The sequence below is a fragment of the Cyprinodon tularosa genome, unplaced genomic scaffold, assembly GCF_016077235.1.
Source record: "Cyprinodon tularosa strain WSP-4 unplaced genomic scaffold, ASM1607723v1 ctg494, whole genome shotgun sequence".
NCBI lineage: Eukaryota > Metazoa > Chordata > Actinopteri > Cyprinodontiformes > Cyprinodontidae > Cyprinodon > Cyprinodon tularosa.
This window is the reverse complement of record NW_024039223.1, coordinates 372658-392536: the sequence shown is the minus strand read 5'-3', so window position 1 is coordinate 392536 and position 19879 is coordinate 372658. Positions and strand designations below refer to the sequence as shown.

Here is a 19879-nt window from a genome sequence, read left to right as displayed (position 1 = left end):
TTCTAATCTTAAACAGACTAAGCCAAAATAGTAAATAGTTGGAAAAATCTGTGAGTTGTTTTTCTGCTAACAATAGGGTTATCTTAATATGCTCAAACTCTTCAACGTTGTTTCCTCAGTGTTCTAGATTTAAACATAGTTGCATATATTAAAATAATTAATTAACAATAAAACACCTACCATCTTTGAAAAAAAAAAAAAACCCTATAAGAATATTAGGAATGAATTAATAAATCGATTACAGGGATAAAGGCTTAAACATTTTGCAGATTCCCTTTTCACCAATAAGAATTCCTCGTGGAGACAGTTGAAACCTCATTAACTTTAAGAGATGTGTAAATAACGTTTAGACTTTAAATCCATAAACCAAAAATCTGCACTTTGTTAATAGGAAATTAAATTTACACAAAAATATTCACACAGAAAATGTAAAACTATATGTTGATGTTTAGTTTACTTTGATGCAAGAATCAATGTGCTCAGTTAGCAAGCAGGTGACTTTTTTCCCCATAACTGTTGCTCACTGCCTTTCTCCTTCTGCAGTCTAGCTTTCGTATCCACTATGTTTGACATATGACATAAAAACAGAATACAAGGGTATTTTCTTCGAAAATCTTTTATAGACTGAAATATATAGACTGATACTTAAAAATGGAATTTTGTGCCCAAGTATAGATTGATGGCTTGCAATGCCTTGGGCTGTAGCTGCAAAATGTAAAATACATATATTTTTTTCATTTTGACAGTGTTCATAAACCTTTAGCTAAAACTAATGAAAGTGTTTACTTTCTGAAATTAATATTTAGATTTTGACAAACTTTATTGTTTAAATAAGAGTCTTATATTCTGTGATTTTTATTTTATTTAAAGTCATTTTTAATAGATATCATACATTTAAGATTAGAAAACATAATGTATAAAAAAAATCTCTTTAAGAAATAAGTGCTTTTTCATTTATTTTTAGGACACAATAGCTTCTCTTTCACTTTATCTTTGTTTCTCTGTCACTCCAACAGCAGCACACAAACATATAATCAGTCACAGATCATTCGAAGTCATTTTGATGAAAAATGAGTAGCAGTGTAATTTGGGATAGCTGGGAGCCAGTGCTGATGTCATTAGGCAGCACCTTGGATGATAAGGCAATCCCAGCAACTGAATAACTAAATAAATTAAAATCATTCCTTATATATTCTTTTCACTTCCCTTCAGAACCCTCCTCTTCCAAATCCTGACCCCTCATCCCTACCCCCTATTGCTTGCCTTCCCTAAGTACACATATCACAAATACACCCCTGATGCAGTCGTCCCCACTGCTCCCTTCCCCCTGCGTGTCCACCGGCATATCAGGGGGAAAAATGAATGCAGCTTTCTAATAAATAATGCATTCTACTAATACACATTCAGGTGGAGACAGTCTTTGGCCCATCTTGTGTATACCCACAGAGGGGAAAAATATAAAATCCAAGATGGGAAAGCTTTCCTCCTGATCTGAAATCACTGACTGCTTGATAATAGGCTAAAACAACGTGCACAAAAGTGAAAGAGTGAGAGAGGAGGATAGTGATGAGAGAGAGGGAACCGGGGAAGAAGAGGTGAAGGGGGGGTAAGAGAGAGGGAGAGAGTGGCAAGCATATTATAACTCATCCATGTGGATCACCCTAGTAGATTGGGAGCAATCCCTTGTTGAAATTGTCTTCTAAACACTTAGAGAGAAGGAGACAGAACGGAGCGGCCAGCCCATCTCAGTGTGCCTGTGTGTGTGCTCTCACACTGCCTCCTATCCCAGCCAAGGTAGAGAGACCTCTGACAGACTGCCTGCCTGTGTGTGTGTGTTTCACCTTGCTTCAGTGTGTTTCCTATCTTGTCAGCCAGCCAGCAAGGGTGTGAGTTTGTGTATGTGTTTGAGCAAGATGGAGAGAGTAGACGGATCTGTGTGTGGGGTGGTGGAGGAGGCGGTGGGTATTATGCACACTGGATGTTGACTCGTGCTTTAAACAGTTGCCTACGAGCCCAGGTAGGGTGTGCTGGCTTCTAAATAAGCAGCACATTCACCGTCCCCTTCAGGACGGGAGGCAAGGCTGCAGAGTGTGAAATCAGACTAATACAGTGGCGTAGGACTGAGCAGGAGCAGGAAAAAGCTCCCGCATGACTTACTTAGACTAGAAGGGTAGAGAGAGAAAGACAGAAAGAGGGGGAGAGAGAGAGGACAAGAACCAGCAGAAGATAAAAAGGGATTGGACATCAGAGATAAAAGGGGAAAAAAGGCAGTAAGGTCAGTATTTTATTTTAATTGATTTTATTCAGTCATTTCTCTTGTATGGATGATTCCTTAAAATCTTTACACTTTAGTGGAGTTAGTGTGGGACTGGGACCGAGTCTCTGACTGTTGTGATTTGCTGGAGAAAGTATTGATTGTAAGTTTGTGGGAGGTGAGGGCAGATGGAGAGAGTAGAGGTAGGGGGACTGGTATAGAGTGGCCTAACTTTTTATGTAGTATATGTTTATGTAAGGGTGGAGATTATATATATTTTTGTTTACATATCGGCTTATGCATTTATATTTGGTTTACTGAGCAGGATGTGAACTTGCATTCTAGGTAGTTTTGCTTGCTTTTTGATATATTTTTTTTTAGAATTTTAGTTAACAGAAAAGGTGGGTGTTCACACAACATGTAACTTTAATATGGCAGGGTATAAAATAGGTCATGATCAGGTGCAGAAAAATACTTTTTCACCTCCAGTTTGCATAGATGACGTACTGTAAAGAAAAGATTCTAGTGACAGACAGACAGAGTAAAGCTCCAAACACAGTGAACAGTCACTATGTCATGCGGAGGCACGTTATCCAATCAGACACTGCGTGCATGGATACAGGAAGATCATGTGACTATGGTGCACACATGAAATGGGGTCCAAAGCCTCAGTAAAGAAATCTCTGCTAATAATATTGTCTTGAAATGGCTTGTTTATTTACTTAAATGTCTGATCTCAATCTTTTTTACATTCTAAACATCATCATGAAATTGACCATGTAATAATAGTTAATATAATCCCCTTTTACCTAAAAACATTTTAATAAGCAGGAGCAAAACATCGTGCTAAACCACACACAGGCAAAGGAAAAGTGAAAAAGCCTGGACAACCAAATTGTCAGCAATACTAAAGACATCAACACAAAAATTTCAGCCATCCATCATAGCTGTCGGCCTTTTTCTGTGGCGACAGTGATTTATTCCAGGGCTGAAATCATTTGGAGACTCTCGCTCCCTAACTCACCGGCTTTCTCGCTTACATTCACTGACAAACACACACACACAAATCTACAATGCACAGCAACTCCTCCAGTGTCTAGGTGTTGGATGTGTCCTGTTGTACATATCTAGAGTTGAGATTGGATGAATGTGGAATTATATCTGACTTGGCTTATATATTCTATGGATTGTTAAATGTTTGTTTTCAGCAGTGTTTACTTCCAAAAATATGTACTTCATATCAGTGTGTCACATCAGACAATCAGAAGAATCACAATGTCTCTTTGAAGAAATGCTTGGTCAATTTTTACAATTCATAACAGCCTATGAAACACCTTTAAGTTTAGATCTCAGTTTCAGGGAAAAATGTAAACATTTTTAGCATTAATATGTTAAAAATCATATTCTTAAATAGAATTAGTTATGATGCATAACATGACTTATATATTTCTTCAGTTGGTCACAAAGAAAAAGATAAATATTAAAAGGTAAAATATACATAAAACATATTTCATGGATGTTATGGTGGAAAAGGTTAGACTTTGTCCCAAATTGAAAAAAAGATTAAAACATGTTCAACTATATTTTATTTAGCTTAAGTTACACCAGAATTTATGAAAAAATCAGTCAAGTTTAATCACTGTCAATGTTTTTCTCTTTTTTGTAACACTTTAATGATAAATTAGAATAAAACTGTCAGACGGTGGTGACCCACATTCTAAACGTCCCTATAAATTCCACACAGGAAGTGGCAGGAATTTCTCTAAGACTATTTATGACATGTGTATTAGCAATGCATCTAGCAGAGTAGATGTGGAGACATTAATTAAAATGGATATACTGTGTTTTCTTTTTTATAATGTCTGTTTATTTGTGAAAATTATGAGCAAAAATGCCTACTTGAGGCAAAGCTATTTTGACTCCCTTCTTTATTTTTAATACACTGTCATTTCATTTCCTTTGCTTTCTCCACCACTTCTTTGGTGTTTTTTTTAATATGTTGGATGATAAACCAGTTCCTTTGTGCAGGGACATTTATAAGTCAGTGAAATGCCAGTAATAACCCCACTATTTTCTTCGCCTGTGCTTTACCTCTAAGCCTTAGTCAATTCCATATAGCTGCATCCTTAGATTGGCACGTGCATTTCTTTGTTCAAGAGAGTGCATGCATACAGTATGTAGTCACATAATGTTGAACTTACTGATATTGTTCCTGGGGGATGGGCATATTGTTTGATTTGCTTGAACATAATGATGTCAGTTTTGCAGATGCATGGTCAGGAGCTCTCAGCTCTCAATGTTTTCATCTTTGTTGCTGGTTTGAGTTGGTCTGTGTGCTGCTGGAGTTGAGCAGAGTAGAGAACGCTTTGTTTTGTGTCAGCTCTGCTCTGGCCTTTTGCATATCTAGAGAAATTATGTTTGTGCTGGCATTGAAATTGGCCAAGGAGGTCACTCTGGCTCGAAGACAAAACTCTGAACGTTTCTTAAGTTAACAGAACCAAATGCATATTAAAATTGAAAAATTTGGTTCCTCCGTTAAGCAAACTACATTTATGGGGAAAAAGTAATTACCAGAAGATGGTCGTAAAAAGGTGGGTAATTAAAATTTTTAATTTATCTTGATTATATGATTTAATCTTGAAGTACATTAACATTCACTGATATGAATTTAAAATGCCAAATACGCCCATAAAGATTGGATTTAAAGTATAAAATAAACAGGTCAATCATTAAAGCCCAGTAGCATTGGAACTTATACATGTATGAGGCATTTGTGACCAAGGCTGTCAGAGCTTCTGCATAATGATTGAACAGAGTCTAAGGTATGGCCCTTGCCATGATAAGGAGCCAAACTTAGCTTTGCTTCTAAAATCCTGGATTAATGCTGGCTTTAAGAGCTTAACATGGTCATTCATTCAGACATGCACTGGATTGACTGGCCTACCCCTGCTGCCTGTTATCTTCTTTGAAGTTTTACAAGCACAGTAGCCTGTGAAGAACCATCACTTACTATGGGTCTCAAAAGTGTCCAATGCTAAGGCTTTTTACCATACATAGTTTCTAATTAATCTATAATTTTATCAAAAAAAAAAAAAAAAAAAACCCCGTCATTTTAACATTTCATTTTAATGCCAATAGACTGATTCATGAAGTTATGCTAAGTATTGTACCACTACCAGCGGTGTCCAATTTAGGAAGATGTGAGCCTCTAAAAATGACAGCCAGCCAAATTAAATGAAGCACAGGAATGAAGAACATGGTGCAAAAAAACACTATTTCCTTATTTCCCATATTTGAGAATCTGGGCCCCTATCTCTTGGTGGTCCACTCCGTCTAATGGTCATATGCACTGTGTTTCTGATGAGTGAGTTTTGATCTATTTTTTAACTTACTGTTGTTGGTGATTGCAGCAATTTTATTCTTGCTTCTGTCTATTTTTAGTAGCATGTTTTTGGGGATTGTCTCACCCTGCTGCTCCAGGCCACTAGGGGGAGATGATAATCAATTCATATTGACCAGACCCTTGGAAAGGTATAAACGGTATGCTCAGAGAGATTAAATGTTTAAAACTATTCAAAGGAAAATTTAACTTATCGTTTTCACCTCCAAATGCCACATGGATGGCATCCTGTTCATGTTTTTTTTCGCAACCGATCTTTTCCATAGACATTCATACATAGTAACGTCTATGATCTGGTACCATATGTGTAGATGATTGTTTCCCCCAGTGGTCTGGAACAGCTTCATTTGCAGCATTTCTTAACTTGTAACTGTTTTTAATAGTTTTCATTTGCATGTTTTTTGTTTTTTTGTTTGTTTTTTTTGTGTGTGGTAGCATTAGTTATAAATTGGCAGCAGTTTTGTGTTTGCAGGGCGTTTCCACTTTTCTCCTGACTTTCTCCTCCTATTTTCTGATTGCAGTATTTCTCTTGCAGCAGTTTCCTTTGCATATGTTTTGTATGTTAGTTTTTGTGTATGAAAGTCAAAATTTTCCATGTCCCTGTCTAATTTCTGAGTTTGTGCTCTATTTTCTGTATTATTTTGAATTTGTGCTTTTGCACCACCCCACCCACCACAGACTTAGACTTAGACAGACTTTATTGTCATTTTGTACACACAGAGCAAATACAAAAAAGACATTTCTTTCAGTACAGCTCTCAAGACATTTCCATTGTAAAAGTGCAACAGTGATAAAATGTAAGCAGCAGAAAATAGTATAAAATCTTGAGTATCTTTCATTTTTTCTTAGTTTTGTACAGACAACATTTTTGGGCATTGTAAAGTTTTTGATTTTTACAATCATACAAATTACTATATATTCAAAATATTAGAATAAACAACCTAACATTTAACCAAGCAGTTAACTATTTTTTGTGTAGTCCAATTTTGATGTGAAATTAAATCTTCAGAACTGCACTTCCCATCATCCTAAAAGCTTAAAATCTGATAAAAGGCATTTTGTAAATATGCTTATATTGCTTCTTGTCTAGATCAGATTTGAAAAATTGTACATTTTTATGCTATAGCTTTGTGGAGCTTATGCTCAATATATTGATGCTATAGTGTATGTGCATATATAGATTCCCTTTTTTGTCTCATCCTACTCATCAGAGCATTAATATTAAAATACACCAGTCAGATATTTGTTGGTGTTATTAGTAAAAAGGGCAATAATGTTTATTTTATTCAAATTTTCTTTGTATTGAAATTTCAACAGAATTCTTTTAAAATGCCACTAATTTTACTTTCTCATTGTGAGACAAAGTGAGGAAAAAAGCTTTTGACTGAATGATATTATGAGCCGATAATCAGATTGAAAACATTATTTTTCCATCTTTTTTACATGATTTCTAGTATGACTTTTCTTTCAGTGACTCCGTCTGCCAATAATTGTGTCAATCTGTGTTTTTGTATTTAAAATGTCTAATAAACAGTGAATAGGGATGAAATTTTAACATTACGTGAGTGCTTAAAACTAATTCATGTTTTTTGGTTTTTATATATATTTAACATAAAAGGGTCTAAATAACATTGAATAGGGGAAACATTTCAGAACCACAATATGCCTGATGAGGACTTTTGAATGTTTTCAATCCAGTTAAAATAATTTTAATAATTTTGTCCTATATTTCTGTACTTAATTCTGCATGTAGTCAATTTTTTTTAATTTAAATCAGTAATACTAGCTAAATATACTTTTTGGGAGGACAATAACATAGGCACTTAATAAAGAAAATCAAAAAGAGTGTTTTATGGTTTACAGTTTCACCCACAGAAGTTTTGAGTGGAATAGCTCCTGATAATATGCAGGCACAGTGTGCATCTCATGCTGTGCTGTCCGTAAGAGTAATGAGTGAGGGGTTTGGACCTATGTTGGTTCCATCTTGACTGTTCTGCAATAATTCAGGAGGGAAGGAGAGGGCGGGGTGGTGGGCAGGCACCATTTTACTCTTTCAATCCTCCCCCCACTACCAATGGAATATAATCCACTGTCTCCTGACCTTCAAATCATGCAGCGCTGGAGCCATTTCAATGGGCCTATCCGACATTAGTGTGAAATGTCCTCTAATCACTATGCTTCTGCTCATGGAAGATTTCCTTTCTTCCAGCATTGCTTCCTCCGTCATTTCTTGCACCTTCTTCCTATCGCCATGCAACCCCCCACACCCACACCCACGCACACACACACTTCCTTTACAGTGTCTGGTCCTTCTGATCTCTAACATTAAATGGAACCCTCTTGCACTAAATAAATATACCACAAGAAGAGAAGCTGCTGGTCAAAAAAGTTTATAACAAACCTTTTGTTGTTTTTTAGCATTTCTGCATTGCAAAACATGCACAATTAAAAAAAAGAAATAAATACAAGATGTATACAGCTGGCACACACAAAAACTTGCAAAAGTTAACTTTTTGGTGCAGATATTTATTAGCTTATGTGGTTTTTACTTTTAAGACAAACATACATTTATGTTTGACTAAAATATGAAGGAGGCAGCATGCGCTGATTAAGGCATTGGAAATCTAAATCCATAGCACAGCATGTTGTCTTTTAAGTAAATAGATCCAATATTTAAAGAGAACATATTTAAGGGTATTTGACCGACAAAAATATATCAGAGGGCAAATCAGCTTTTATTGCTGTGGTTCAGCCTTTTTGCTAGGAATATTTCATAGGGTCTACACCTTGATATATAAAATCTTTAAGACTGACATATATTAGCGCGTTGGGTTGTCGCACTGGTCTGTGTGCGCCATGCGTGAGCCCACAGAAGCGCTGTGCCTATTATAGATGATGTGGATGAAGGTGCAATACTCTCAAAAAAACAAAGGGGGGCAGTGATCCACATAGCAAGAAGCAGAAAAAAGAGAAGAAACAGTTAAAGTCCCACTTCCAAAATGGCAGTGCGCAGTATTACTTATTTAAGAATGGATGATTATTCAGGAATAATAGGTGTGTTACACAGAAATGCAAGGTGGAAAAAATGGTAGATTTACCTGCGGCACACAGAGAAGCCATACAGACCTATTTGTTTTTTTATAAGAGATATGAAAATGTCATTTCACTAAATAAAAGCTGATAATAGAACAAAAATAAAAGATTTTTACAATTTAAGTTAATTTGGTACAGTAGTTAGTAAACAGTTTCAGTGTTATCATTATAGCGCTCTAGATCAGCAGCACTGTCCGTCTCCCTGCCAGTTCGCAGGACGGCTTCCCTGATTGGTTGATGTTGTGCGTTGAGCAGCAAAAACAAAATTTTTCCAACTCCAGCTTCTGCTGCTTGTAAAACTTTCAACATAAACAAGACGTACAATTTGTAATTTTTTAGGAAACGGCGTACAATGTATACCTGTACCCATTGCTAATTAAAAGCTTAGTGTCTTCTGATTTGTGCAACCTGATGTATGTCAAACCTCAAAAGAGATGCTGTATTAAGCAAGGTCAAGGGGTTTTCTAAGTGCTACATGAGATACAGGTAGTTTTATTTTAATTATACGTCGATTTCTTTTTTAGCCAATATTCACTATTTAAAATCATCTCTTTGGGCTGTGACATTTGAACATGTGACCTAATCATGACAACTGGCTAATCATGCAATATCACAAGTGAGGGTTGGAAAACTTGTGATTCTGGTTAATATACAAAGTCATTTTTCTTATGTCTTTCTTGACCACATATAACTCCTCACCTTAATCCTTCTTCAAGGTCTATTTCCATGCATGGTTGTTATTACACATGATAAATGTATTTATAATTAACGGCTCCACTGGGGTTTATCCATAATGCTATGACCTCAAGGTAAAATTGAAATGCATACACTGCATGTACAGCATTTGTATATTATTGCTCAATATACTTAGCAGCCATTACATTTGTTGGCCCTGGTGAAAATAAAATAGAAGGCTATGGGGTTTCAAATCAACAGGGCCACTCTAAGAAATGGACTTATTGGAATTGCATTAAGTTGATTAGACTGAGAAATGAATACTGTTTACATTGAAGCAGTGTTAAACACTCTTGTTTCTGCCAGCTATGGTAGTGCATCGACAGTCGGTCAGCATCAATTAAAGCTCCTGATCTGTATATCCTGAGAGGCTGGTCCTGTTGTCTTCTTATAAAGCCAAGCCTGTGGCTGCAGAAAGTTTAATTTCCTCTCAGAGATTGCCCTCAGTAATGCCAAGCACTTATCATAGTCCAGGAAAAAGGCTGTAACGACACAACATTCAGATGCTTGATGCCCAGATTAACCTGGGGCCAAAGCAGAAGGCACCTTTGAGAACCACATCAACATTTTACATTTAAAAAAACCCTGACATTTCAGACAAAGATGACCTTAAATTTCATATTTTGCTTTAAACTATTTGGTTTTAAAAAGTCATTTTTCTTTTATTTAATAAGATTTGTTCGCATAATAGGTTTTTGTTGTACTTGATGTTTTGGAAATACAAGGAATTTGGGTAGGATTATAGGCAGCTGTATGTGCCTGTTTGTTCAGATGAAAATGAAAAATGGGGTCTGCAAAATACAGGGTTGTGAGGGGGGCCAAGCTGTCCCTGGCCATTCATTCTCTCTGGCCCCTCTGTCTAATTAATGGGACACATTCATACACGTTATTGCACCAGAGGGTCTGTCACTCATTAATCATGTGACCTTCTGTGCCACATTTAATGACCTTGGAGGAGTAGATCAGCTGGAGATGGCTGAAGCTGTGGAATTAAATTGTTTCTGGAAGTGGTCATGGTCACATCAGGCACTTTAACAGCCTCTATGCTTGGACCCTGTCCTTTGCCTAATCTAAAGGATATTTGAGGGCTCTGCTACCAAGATGTGCCGCGAAGCTCCAGGGCTCAGGGTTAGATTATGGAGACAGGAAAAAAAATAAAAACATATTGGCCATATTTTAAGTGTGGCTATAATATATAGTCTGATTGAACCTTCATTAACAGAAGGTTTCACTCATTAAACAAGCAGTGTTATTTACAAAGGCTATAACGTTAACTTTTATAAACCATAATGCTAGAATGCTTGAACCAGTCTTTAAATAAAGTAAAAACTGATGTTAACCTACATCAGCCGCACGTTTAATTGAAACTTGAAGGATACTCCTTAGGTGGCTGGGTCAATTTCCTCTTGCAGGAAAGTAGCCATTAAAACTACAAAAACACAGTCAGTCTCACCATGTTTTTTTCAGCAGAGATGACATGAGTTGTATATTTTCCAATTTTGCACACAATCGGTTATTTGTGTTAACTCAAGTATAAATCCTTTTATATGTAAATATATCTGACCTGAAACAAAGAAAGGTGTTATAATGCAAAAATCTAGTATTATAACTCGTGTTTTGTTCAAATAACTTTATAATCTATTTTTCTAATGCTACAGCCACCATCCTTGGAGTGTGTTGTGAACTCTTAGTTACTGCAGTGAAGGATTGACCATTATCAATTGATTCTGTGATAAATAGAGTAGATATGAGCACTGATTTGAGGCTCCAAACGGCATTGTATTATCAATGAAGAAGCAAAAATGTGAATACTAATATTTTCACAAAGACTTATTCAGAGGATTCATTAAAAATTCCCTCTAGGCTAAAGATGGTTCAAGGTATATTTAGGATTTTCTCTCTAAAACTGGAGGAATTTCCATATCATGAAAGTCCTTGTTATTATTTTATACAGAAGGTCTGCAAATAATGTATGTCGGGCAGCAAAATGAAAGGAATAATATATGTTGTTGTTTTATGATAGTAAAAAATTAAAAACAAAATGTTAAAACATCAACACAACACAGCCTACACGTATTGACAAGACTGACAATGTTGTGTACAAACACACTCTAACAGATGGGTTTCTGTGTGTATCAGTTTCTCAGGAAGCAACTCTTTGCATAAGTTCTCAGTTCATTTCACTGCCTTGCTGCTCATTCACTGCTGAAAAGCAAAGTGACGATAAACTTTGTCTACGTCTTAAAGTGAGCTTCAGAGGTTTTTCTTCTTTGTTCTTCTTGTTTTTAATGATGTGATAAACAGTAGCCCTTGTTTAGACCTACTGACTAAAATGTATTATTTTCTAGAATATTCAAACTGAGTTCAATAGTTTTATATTGTAGTTGTTTTCTAAGCTTATGGAGGTATATCCAAATCTGACTTACTTAAAAGAAGTAGAAGCTTCTGCTTTATCAAGTGATATTTTTACTATAAAGGCAAAAAAATAAGACTATCACTGATACACCTGAAATTTATTGCAAAATTTACATGATTTAATTTTGTTATGGTGGTCGATGTGTATTTCTTAAAAATCCTTTTGAGGGATCACTGTATATCCTACAAAGGATCCTTAATTTACAGCAATATATTAGAGGGAAATACTATTTTATAAGCTTTATAAAAATGTAATTTGAATTGTTTAAGAAAAAAAAAATCACTATTTCTTTGTGTCCAAAGTTTAAAAGCGGATCTCGTTATGGCTGCCACCTTCTGTTCACAACCGCAGTGTAAAAATGTTAGCTTTCTTCTCAGTGACATTGAAATGGAAGGATTTTGTTTATCCCTGTCTTTGTTTATTTAACATTTTGCTCAGCGGGGGGAGTTTCAGATTGATTGTTTTTAAGACAGTCCCTGCAGACAGTGAGCAAACACACTACAGCTTCATCAAACAGAACAATCTTCAACTTTCCCCTTCTGCAGCGCGCAGGAAAATGTGACTGAGAGAAACATCATAATGGAATATGATTGAAAATGATCGGCAAAATTTTTGCATGCATCTGTAACCGTATGCCAGCGTGTTTTTTTTTTTTTCAAGGATTTATTTAGAATCATGTGTAAGTGTACCCTTACACAAAAAAGGAAAGTGATAGATGAAAACATTTCATTTTCATGTGGCAAACATTTGCAAGTTGGGTTATTAATGGATTCATGTGCGTGTGATGGATTGTAGATGTGCAAGGATTGTTTTATTTCCTTGCCAAGAGAGCGTCAACAAAAATTGTGGCACATGAAATTCAACTTGAAAAACCGGGAAGGAACTAAAATAAATCTCTCAGAGCTGAAAAGTGAGTTAGCACCCCCCCACACCCCCCTATGAAATGAGTTTGGAATTGAGTTCATTTCACATGTTTGACTCGTCTTTGTGTAAATGTGAGCAGGGCTAGCGCTGATGGAAGCAGGGGCGTTTTGAAATGTATTTATAACAAAAGCGAAGGAATCTGTTGTCAAAAGTGGCATCTTCAGAGTCAGCATGCAGATGTTCAAAGCAAGCAAGGGACAGTTATGAACTTTTGCAACTTCACTCATTAAAATGCATCAAATCAAACACACAGAGGCAGTGCCATTACCCTCTCTCCCTGTGTCTGCTGTCGCTCGTCTCCTTCCACCATTCCATTTCTCCTTGTTGTAAGCACAGGCCTGATTAATATTTTTCACCATCCTGTAACCATGGCAATAAGGTCACTGCATATGATACTTAATTGAATCTTCCCTGGGCTTTTGTGTATGCCTCCACTGTCCGGGCAATACAAATCTTCCACTGATGACTCCAAGACCCTCTTTTGCTCCTCTCTCCTCCATCTTACTTTTCATATTGTGGCACATGAATTTATTCATTTGTTTCCTCTTTTTGCCCCTTCTTTCATTCCTGACCCCTCTTTGACCTAGTTTTCTTTTCTTGGTATGGTATTTTATTTCCTTTTTTCTCCCTCAAACACTGTTTTTTTGCAAGTTGGTTACTCGAAATGATTTCAGTTCAAATTTGTTTTTTTATTTTGCTTGCCAAGAACAACACTTGATGGCTTATTGCTTTTTAATGTCAGCGTAATGCACAGCATGTCACCTCTGCTTGGCTTTTCACTCCCTAACTCCAGTCTTCTTAATGCTTACTGCTTATCGCCCCATGTGAGCATTTGCATACTCAAATCAGTCTCAGTCCCAATTGTTAAATTGATTTCAAATGTCACTGATGACTGAAGTGGTGAAACAAAGAGGCCAGAAAACAGGAAACCACTGGGTACACAAACTAATCCACTGGCACAGGTCGCTCTTCGAGCAGCTGCTCGGAATAATGCCTAACAAATTGGGGTCCTCTAAGATCTGGACATAAGTGGAAGACTGGTTTCCTCTTCACACAATTCGTAAACCAGCACATAAACACGCCCTGATTGAGTCTATGTTCATGCTGGTAGGTGGGATAATCCACAAAAAAAGGGCATGCGGGGTTACACTGGGGAAACACTGCAGTGGGCAAAGAGTAAAAAATTAAAGAGAAGGTGGGGTCTCTTTCATAGGGAAGCTGGAATAAGATGTTAACACAAGATATTCTTCAATCATGTCTGATTACCTTAAAAAGGATATATTCTAACTTAATTTCTACCTACATATGAAAACATAAGATCAAATTGGTGTCATGAAATATAAAACCTTACTTTTTTATAGATCTTAATGTAAATTAGTTGCAACCAACATACTCTTCCAATATTTCCGAGTGAACAGGGCTTTCAAGATCATTACCACTCTAAGCAGTGTGCATATTTGAACAGTGCATGCTACTTTTTCTCTAAAGATGTGATGTAAACTGCATAGTTATATACTTGTCCTGCATTTGACACAGCAGGCTCAGCACTTTAGAACAAGCTTATGTGCATATAATGGAGCTGTTTCAGGTAGTCAAACTTGTCATTAAGTTAGAGTCGCGTTAATAGAAGTAATATTACTCTAGGAAAATTAGGGCTTCAGAGAAAACATTGTAGATAATTACCTAGCAACATGGCAGACAAGTCAGGGTGAAAGTTATGTGGAAGTTTAGAATGGGCCTTGTTGGCTAACTTATATCCCAAAATTTTATCAACTTACAGAGCTCTGTTCAATCATTTCTTGAAAATGGAAAGAACATACCACAACTGTAAACCTATCAAGTGATGATGATTGACAGAACAGACAAGGAAATCATTTGGAGCGGGGGGTGATGTACAAATCAGATCTGACACATGCATTATAAAATAACCATTACCATTAGTCGTTACCTGCAATATGAAGTGACAGTATATCAATAATGTCGCTTAGAAAATCGGACAGGTTTGTTGTTGTCTTTAAATCACCTGGAAATCCATGTAGCAGAGGAGTATGCAGCTAATAGAAGTGCATTAATGCTTGATGTTAATGTGTACAGCAGGAGCAGAGGGACACAAGGGAAGCCGGGGGACGTCATTCACTCCTCACTTGGTCTCAGACTTCTATCTTAGACCTAGCTACCTTTTATATTCCACATATGTTTCTGTTTTTCCTGTTATATGAATAACTTAAGTTGTTTAAAAAAAACATTTGTTTAATAAATTTCTCTTCAATTTGCATTTTATAAGTAAACAAAAACGAAAAAATAATCCAGCTTCGGTTTTTGCCATAAGATGATAAGGTACAATAAAGTTTCTGGATATTTCAAAAAACTGTGGAGATAAAATATTTTCTACCAATCTATTAATTCTACATTGCATTTTCAGCATTTACTGCCACAATCAAAAATACTTAAGCACACATTCAAACTGTGCAAATAAATCCCCCCCTCCCTTTACTGATGGGGCGTTTGTGTGTAATCACACTTAATGTTGCATATGAATAGGACTCTTAATGAAAGGGACATGCACACGGGCTCTGCCAGCTTTGAGCGCTGAGAGCCCAGCACGTGTATTTTCTGCTGTTTGTTATGGAAGCACGTGGCGGCTATGGTGTGCCCATCTGTTTTCCCACACATGCTCTTCAGCCACATAATTTCTGCCATGTGCTAGCGTAACAGGCAAGCGTTGTAACAACAAGTGTCTTTACATTACCACGCTTGCCAGCTCCCCTCACTTGGCAGCGAGCCCACTCTGCTGCCCTGCCCCCATGTGAGAAAAAGGGTTGATTGTGCCAAGGGAGAGCATAGAAGGGGCCTCAATGGGAATGAGGGATGAAGAGGAGGAGGGATTTGATTTACGCACTCCAGCTTATGTGCTACTCATCTGATTTTAACAGCTCAAAAGCAATTAAGGGTCATTAATCCTTTTGTCTGTTCCTTTTTTTGTTTTGTTTTTTCCTGAAGGCATGATGTTGTGGTGACAATATCTGAGGCACAGTGCCACCTGTGGGGGCTCCATGTGGGAATGTCAGCTCTAGACAGGGTGTTTCTCCCAGCCTTTCTTCCCATTCATGCTTACTGACACAGCTGTGCTCTGTGTGTAAACAAACACAGCACCAGCTTGGCAATGCGAGGGAAGGTACTTTGGCAAAGACCCAGATCTGGAGTGTGCAGCTGGTGTTGGTGTGCAGGGGCCATGGACTGCTTATCCTAATTGTTCTAATTATGACAACAGTTTCTTTCATTTGATATAATCTGCAGAAGTGAAGCACTTAATTAAATTTGTATAAGGGCAGGGTAAGTGGTTGAATCTGTTTCCATTGGAATTTTTGCTGGTTAACTGTAGCTTTAAGGGCTGGACCTAGTGATTTTTACTGTACTATAACATGATACCACTATATGATATCCCAAATTATCATCTGTTATCTAAATAAAAGCATTGCAATGATTTCTATTCTGATTTAACTATTTATACTACTGACCACGAAGGGAAATTAACATAAAATTATCTAAAGTATACCCTCAAATCAGTATTCTAATAAGAGGATGTAATGAGGCAGGTGTTTTAAAATAAGATATAATGCAGAAAATAACATTGCCTCAAGGTCAATTGTGGTACATTAATGAGGGCTGGCTTAGGGTTCATTCTTTAAATATTTATTTCTGCATCATCCATTACTCACTCAGGAGGCAGTGCTGTGCTAAGAGACCCTCACGGCTGTGTAGATGCATCACAGAGAGCAAAAGGAAGACAGGCATGACACAGAATGTGAATTTTCACGTCCATTTTTGTGGCTGAACGACCCTCCTCACTTAATATAGAAAAACACTTACTGGTAATGTAAATAGCAAGGCAGCATAAATCAGAAGACACGGGCAACCTGGGAGAATATTGTGTAATAGTTATAGCAAAATGAAGTGGCATTGGGATCAATATCCCACTATATCTCACTCTGGCGTAATGGCACAGAAGGAAACTGGAGGCCAGGGGAGTCTGATCCCTCCACTCCACTATGGGCCTATAAATCTGCCTGACCTGCAGATTGCTTATTAAAGTACATACACAATCAACAGCAGCTATCCAAAATAGCAAACTTACTTACTGACCTAAAGTCAGGGGAATAGATGCCTTTACCTTGTTAAGTAGCAGAGGTTACAGATTGATTGGAATTGTCTCATTGTGCTGCACTGGTAGGTTTGGAGGTGTTGCATCATATAAAAACCCGAGATAACGTACTAATGTTATGAACTTGGCAAATATTGCCATTATGTTATTTTATTGTCTTTTGAGAGTGCGTCATGCCTATGTTTCTATTATGAGCAAGGTTCTTTTTTTCATGATATTAATAAGTTATGTAAATTATAATCCTGTATATTTTTCTAGCCAATTAAAGGCTCAATTGCCGAAAAAAGGAAAAAAAAAAAACAACAAAAGACATGATACATTTAATAGAAATCTGACAAAACAAAGTAGACTGAGCAATTTAAAAAACGTATAAAGGGGTCATTACCTCATAAAAGTTTTGTCTATATAAACCTCATACTTGATCAAATGTTATGGTTGTTGTGTTGTAAATCTCTTTGAATAGGCAAACTGGCATGGTACTAAAAGTTGGTCTGGTTAGCTTAGGTTTATAATGAATAGAGAAGTACTGTATGCATCATGTTGTTGCAGTTGAACAGATGTTTAAATGCATTTACACTCTAAATAGACAGATATTTCTCATTTCCTGATGTTAAAACAGACAAAACCTTTGCTGTTGTAGAAAAGCCAGGATCATTAAAGTTAGTTTCCATTTCCTCCCGCTTAGTCCTTGTCAGGGTCTTGGTGGTGTCAGTGCCTATCTCCGGCATCCTATGGCCGAGAGGTGGGGTACACCCTGGACAGGTCGTGAGTCTGTCGCAGGATAACACAGAGACACACGAAGACACACAGCCATGTGCACACACGTTCACACCTAAGGACAATGCAGAAAAGCCAATTGACCAAACAGTCATGTTTTTGTGGTAGGAAACCGGAGTACCCAGAGATGCAGAGGGAGAACATGTAAACTCTGGGCCAGGAATCAAACCCAGAACCTTCTTGCTGCAAGGCAACAATGCTATCCACTATATCACAGTGCCGCACACTGAAGTTAGTTATATTTATGAAATACCAGAATTACTGTTTGAGGGACATTTCTAATACTTTTTCTAACTAAAGGAGACTAGAATTGCTTAATACTTGGTTACCTTAAAACTGTATGACATTGGTCAAACAGTTTGGATATACTTTCCAGTAGATTCAGCAGGGCTCAAAACAGCACCTTATACTTTTAATCTTAATTTGATCATGTCACACCAGAACATGTTTATTTTTGGGGCAAACATCTTACATCTTAACATCTTTTTAAAGGACTGTTCTTTTTTACACTCATGTTTTGAAAGACAAAAGTATGCACCTTTTAGCATCTGCAGGATCTGATTCATTTAACCAGAGAGTGATCCAGACTTGTGGAGGTCGGCAGTTTTGTTTCTTGGCTGATTGTGTTAGCTGAAGAGTTGGAAGTAACTGTGTTACATAACAGAGTTAGAAATGTAATTACTTTTTTATTGAGCAAGTAATCTAACTAGTTAGTATTCATTATTAGTAACAACCGGAACTTAACCTGCAATCTAATGCTTCTCATCAGTCTCCATCAATCAATTCAAGATATATAGTGCAGAGATGAGCAGGGAACTGAGTTAGTTGGTTCAGAGCCACTGATTCAATGACAGCGTTACTAAGGAAAAGTTCTTGATGAATTCATGGGTTAAATTTGATTTGCTCTTTATGTTCCTGAACAAAGATTTAAAGGCTTACAAGCATGTAAGATTTAGAGAAGCCCTCACATCATCCCAAACCTGACTGACAGCTGGCTCCCCACGTGTTGCTGTTGCTGTTTAGTTTCTGTGGTATTCCCTTTTTTGTAAGTGCTCCTCCCATTTAATTCTATTGCAAAGTATGTTTTAGTACATTATATATATATATATATATATATATATATATATATATATATATATATATATATATATATATATATATATATATATATATATATATATATATATATAATTTTTTTTATTATCATAAACCAAAGATTATAACCTCTACATAATTAAATTGCAACTCACTTGTTCCATCACACACACCAAATGGTGCAGATCCTTATGTTATTTTCAGATGTACAATCTTTTAATAATTTACTTATATTCATAGTTTAACCTCTGATTTTATTTGACGTTCCAATAACAGAAAGTTATTAGAATTTTTCAGCACTTTAAATTATAAAAGTAACTGAACAGTTACTTTCGCTTGTAAGTCCTTACTTTGATTGAGCATCAACTAAGTTACTAGCAGTTACTTTTTTGATGGGGTAACTACTATCTATAACTAGTTACTTTAATTACGAATGTGCCCAACATTAATATTTTAAGTCATACCACTGGTTAGCAGTGTACCTTAAAATACAACAGTTATACCTCCATGTCTTGTCAAAACCTATGTGCGACGAGTCTGGGGCCGCCCAAATCTGATATATAGCTTTTTAAATTTTTTATACACAAGCATGCCCATGCACACCTACCACAGGAGATTGGGTTCCAGTTGTTCATAGATACACTTTAATACTAAATGCTAATATGCAGCTACAAATATATAGGCTACTACCCTAAATAACATTGTGTAAGTACCATACAGTAGCTTTAGTTTAGCCTTAGGTCTTTTTCTTTTTTTTTTTCTGAACTACCTTTACGTCTCTGTGACCGTGACCGCCTATTTTGCATACCCAAATGGAAAAGAAAAAAAATTAGGAACTGTTAGCACAAATTAAATGTGTGATACATTATTTGAAAGCGAACAGTTTCTAAATTATGCATGAAAATTGGGTGAGTAAAGGGTGATTATACTTCTGCAACCGCACACATCAAACGTCGCTTGGGTCTGGCCGCGAATTAGTTTTGATAGTATGCTTCTGCACCATCAGTCTGGAATTTCTATGGA

At 36.6% G+C, this 19879-nt stretch overlaps 1 protein-coding gene across 1 annotated transcript in view; it reads left to right on the top strand.

The window, feature by feature from the left end:
* Window positions 1–1993: 1993 nt before the first annotated feature.
* zfhx3 (zinc finger homeobox 3) overlaps window positions 1994–19879 on the top strand; it is a 237105-nt gene continuing 219219 nt past the window's right edge. Inside the window, exon 1 of the mRNA XM_038302537.1 lies at window positions 1994–2275. The gene's annotated coding sequence lies outside the window, so the exon portion shown is untranslated. The remainder of the gene's footprint in view (window positions 2276–19879) is intronic.